The sequence below is a fragment of the Chelon labrosus genome (assembly GCF_963514085.1).
Source record: "Chelon labrosus genome assembly, chromosome: 17".
Lineage (NCBI taxonomy): Eukaryota > Metazoa > Chordata > Actinopteri > Mugiliformes > Mugilidae > Chelon > Chelon labrosus.
In genome coordinates this window covers 20773943-20779394 of record NC_140350.1, presented here as the reverse complement: position 1 = coordinate 20779394, position 5452 = coordinate 20773943, and positions in this window count along the sequence as shown.

Here is a 5452-nt window from a genome sequence, read left to right as displayed (position 1 = left end):
AGTCCAATAAATAATGCTGTCAGAGTTAATGTAGTGTGGAGATGGTAGCTCGTACCTTGGCTCCAGATATGTTCTAGTCATCCAACACCATAAACTCCCTAACCCTCTCTGGAATATTTTTCTCCTTGACACTGTCGGTTTTTGTTTTACCTTGGATGCATTTTTACAAATTCAACCGTCTTACTGTGGATGCACTCCCAGATTAAGTGTCAGCCACGCAAACACGACACGTCTTCAGATAATATCATAAACAACAGACCTCCTACTCTGCCGTCGTTTAAAGTAAAGTGCTTCCCCACCAGTAGTACTAAGCATCTCAGCGTGAGACGGTGCAGCTATGATGCGGGAAAAACCAACCACCCACGCGGCCAACAGAAGACTACACTTTGTCAAGCAGCAGCTATAGAGAGCGTAACACAGAATTATGTTTGTAATACATTGTGGGTGGGGTGGAGTCATACTGTGAGGTGACCACATCTGAGGAGTGAGAAAGAGTAAAAGCTGAGTTTTAACCGTCGCCTGAACCGTGTCCGTTTCTAAGTTTAACTTTTAAAGTATCTTATAGTGAATTCAGCTCTAATGAGTGCTTCTCAAAAAATAGATAGAGGTGCTTTTAGCACATGGTGGAGGTCACGTAGCGTGAGAAGGCATCCAGGACCTGTGCAGAGTGTCTGTCCATTTTCTCTCTCCGACACCCACGGTACATCCACTTTGAAATGAGTGCAAGCTTTGCGGTTTCTCGTGACATTTGGCATTTGCGTTACAGGATGTTTGACAACACGTACAAAACACTTGCAAGCATCACTTCAGATGTAAGGCACTGTACTGAACCCCCTTGGCATCCAACCGCTAAAGGATTTTTTTTCAGGGAGAAAACAAAGTGCAGGAAATGGTGATTCAACAAATGCTGTTTGCGCTATTGTCGTCAAAAGAAAAGGTAGTCTTATTATGAAACGGTGAACTATTAGCTCTGCTGTTGGTATCTTAAAGTCGACAAGAATTTATTTATTTAGATTATAATCCACAGTAACAGTGGACATGTGTGGTGAGATACCTTACTGGAATCAAACCAGGCTTGTCGCAGTTATACAATAATAATATATTTATGTATCTTAAGTGCTTGGCATAGAATTGCAAATGAGAAAACGCAATAAAAGGGAACAATAGCCTCCAGGACAATAAATAAAATTAGCATCAGAGTCTTTGGAAACTCATTCTCCACTAAAACTTTCCATCGTAGCCCTTCATATAAGAGGTTACAGTCTGTTGTAGTCATGATTTACTTTGCTTCTGGTCTGTACATGCTGTTTCTGTCCATTGTGTGCATGGAGCTGGTCCAGACACCACAGAGGAGGGGGGGAAAGGAAAAAACAGAAGCACAGCAGAAGTGAAGCGGCCGTCGCAAGGAGAGTTATTTTCTCCCACTGACCTGAGATCAGGACAGATTTCCTTGGCTAGCCTGAGCACCACCATCAGTGTTTCTAGCACTGGAACAAATGGCCGCGGTTGAAGCCGCTCTGCTCTTCCCCCATTCACCGGGGGAATATTATGAGCTTGAGCAGCGCTGGTTTCCATGGCAACGCACGGCTCAGCAGTCCGACCGAGAGCTCACAATATAGCAGGAATGTAACTGAGGACGACGGCGTTGGATACCGTTTGTCTGTTTCATCTTGTTGCACCGTGATGCCCACCCACCTCCACCTCCACCTCCGAGGATGAACAATGTGCTGGGTCCGCTTTGTGCCAAGAGATGCCATTCATGCAACATCTGTTTATATCTATTAATGAATATGTGTGAATAAAAATAAAATAATAATAATACAAGCCAGGATGTTTGTTACAATGACACCGGCAAGAAAAGAAACAATAAAAGCTAATTTAAATAAGATATAGAGGTAGGGATGCATAAGATTAAACTAATATGATTGTATATTAATAAATGACTACATGTGTGCCAAAAATACCTCTCGTAGCGATGAAACCACTGGAAACTGTTACTGGACTGTGGTTTAGCTCAGTTCCATGGACTTAGCATTTTCCAGCTCCTTTTTTTGGTTTTTCGAAATAGGCTACATATTTTGATCATGACAGTCAGCTTTGTGACACCATATAAAGGCCCCATCTTGTGGTATTGTCATGAGTTGTGAAGTCTGTCTGAGGAAAATTATGACATTCCCAAAAGTCTTGCTGTTTTATTGTAGTAACTGCGTTAAGACACCGGCCGTTAGCTTGCTAAATGTTAGCCTCAGTGGCTTCTAGACTAGCCAACAGTTGTGTTGTTGCTTAATTGACTGCATTATGGTTTAATTGTTTAATTTATTTAAATTAATTTAGTTTTGACTTGTCTGTGAAGGTTCTCAGTCATCCAGCTCATGGTATATCCAAAAAAAGCGTTTAAAAGTCCAGTTCCCTTTCTTGGATTTAGTTTTGACTTGTTTTGTCATTAGCTTGCTAAACAGTTAGCCTCTGTAACTTCTTGATGCAACTGCTAATTGCTAACACCAAACCCGTAGTTGTTAAATGACTAAAATAACTGTTTTCTCGATTTCACACACAAAAAAAATAAAGTAAAGCTGGCTATTCATGTCTAGCTAACGGCTGTCACTGTGATTATTGTCTTTTATGATGCTAGCAGCTAGCTTGCTAATCAGTGATCAATGCTAAGTAAGTTAGTTGACTTTTTTTGACAGCAAAGACTAAATAAAACAGATTTCATAGAAAACAAGGAAGAAAAATAAGAAGAAGTGATTGGGTTCGGGTTAGCTTGTCTAACACCAACAAACAACCATACAGTGCCGCTAATGTTAGCCTAAACTCTGCTATAGCATTTGAGAATGACTTCCAAAGAGACAATGTTTGGCATATTTATTTTTTTTGCTAATTAATCTTCTGTAAACTTATAAAACATTGCTGTTGTGTAATGATACTGTGGGCTAGCGCTTGACTTTGCCTGAGTTATAACTGCAGTAGCAAGCTAGTTAGCATGCTAGCAAACACACACAGTTAAGCTACAAAGTTGGAGGCTGTTTTGTTAGTTAATTTTGGCACACAGAAGTCTTTTGAACACATCATTAGACAGTCATTTTATTCGTGATTCAGTTTATAGGTCTCTACTTTATTATCTCTGCTCTGTGATAGTGTTTGCTGACCAGGTAGCTAAATCCAGATGTGGCCAAATTCGAGTGCAGGCCACATGGGGGATGCAGTCTATTTTTAGGCAGTCAAACAGCTGAGCACAGGCACTACATACAAATAAGTTTCAGATCTTGTCACAGTATTTTCTAGAACTGACCTCATGTGGTCTGGGTGAACTGACAGTTTAAGAGGAAAGGCGCGGGCGGGTTCAGTAAATTATTAATGAAAGGATCAGATTTATCACTTTAAAGCAATGTTTTACTAGGTTTTAGCATCTGTACTTGCTTGAAACTAGCAAGAAACGACCAGCGACTAGTAGTTACTGCTTAGGAAGGGCTTCACTGTGAAAGTCAATGGATTTATGAATAGCTGCAAAAATAGGGACAGAAATAGGACTTTTGAAAAGTGAGAATTGGGCATGTCTGTCCATCCCCAGTGGAAATAACACCTCCTCCAAACAAATACTCTGGCGTTGTTATCGGAGGCTTCAGCTTCAGCTTTAAAACCACTGCTATCAGTCTGTGAGGTACATAATGGACATAGGTTGACTTCTGCTGAATCATGCTACCAGCCTAAATACCGTGTTACCTCCAAGATCCAACCTTCAGATTATCGCGGACATGAACTGAGGCTACAGATATCAGACTTAAACTGAACAACAGGCTGAAAACAGTGTTAATTTATTCGCAAGTGGAAACAGAAATCCCCAAAACTAACCTTATTATTGGATAAAACTATGGTTTCTGCAGGATAAATACAACATGTGTGATTATTTATGGTTACTTGAGGTTACAACCCACAGATTCCCAACTTTATAAACCTTTTTCAATAATTTACATCTAGTATTTATAATATGAAGTACAACTCAATTATCATTCATCCTCTGACAACCCATGTATGCTAGTTTCAGGTACTAACGGCTTTCCAAACAGTAACAGCAATATATTTTAAATTGACTGCGTGCCCCCGGGCTACATTAATTCAAACGATTTATTATCTGGTGGGCTTTTATCTCTTCGTTGTCGGCTGTGGGTTGTTCAGAATTATGAACGTTTCCTGGACTAAATAATTAATTGAATGGGTTTGTATTCCAGCAGTCATTCAGATGTGAGAGAGCGAGATATTTATTTTGTAAAATGTGGTTTGAAATGGATCTGTTATCTCCAAATATAGATTGTTTATCTGTGAAGCCAATTTATGTTCTTACCCTAACATATTTCCACTGAAGTGCTTGAAGACCAAACAATATTTGCATTTCTCTACAAGTAAGTGACTTTGTGATATTACTAAGTGATATTACTTCTTCACGGGAAATTAAAATATATTTGACGCCGGATGTATATTTGTAGGCTGATTGTGTGCAGAATTATGACAAAAGAGCTCAAGTCTGAGTGAGAGGACCAGATAAAAGTAAGTATTTAATTAATTAAATGGGTTTATGTCACGACCTGGACTCATTCGGGTATGACGGGCTTCGTTTTTTTACCACAAAAATACAGATTTCTCATCTTTGACACAATTTTACATTCTTATCTTAACATATTTGCACAAAAACCCTGAAACCGTACTATACTTTTGCACAACAACTGCATGTGTTTAATATAGAGTGACTTTTTTTCATAAATACCACATATAAGATGAATTATATTTTACTTTTTAATATAATTTCTTTGTCTTGAGTGGTCACCAGGCTGTATATTTGCAGGCTGACGCGCCGTATAATGAATGAAGTTGAATTAATTAATTAAGCTGGTTTATATCACGACCTGGACTCATTCAGGTATGAGGAGCTGTGTTTTGTTTTTGTTTTTGTTTTTTTGTTCTGTTTTTTTTTTTACTGATTTCTCATCTTTGAAGCCATTTTAGGTTTTAACACATTTCTACTAAAATTTTCTTTTTTTTACAAGTTAGTGACTTATTTTTTATGCATTATAAGACACTGTATTATATGAAATAAAAATGAACAGATAAAATAATGAATTAATTAAATGGGTTTATGTCACGACGTGACATAAACCCATTTTTTTTTAACTCATCTATGAAGTAATTTCATGTTTATATGTGGACATAACATAAAAATAACTTTTTTATTATCATTATTAGATATTAAATCTGAACAAGCAGGCTGGAGGATAAGTGTCCCAACCTGTGAAATTAAAACTAATCTTCAGTTTCATAGCATTTATTTTTTTTTATTTATTATTATTTATTCCCTCTTATTATGGAGCAGGCTATTGGCTAAATTGTTGGGATCAGGTGCATCCGCACAGGAAGCGGAGCAAGCTGCCTGCCAGGCTGGAGATATCCCGTTGTCATG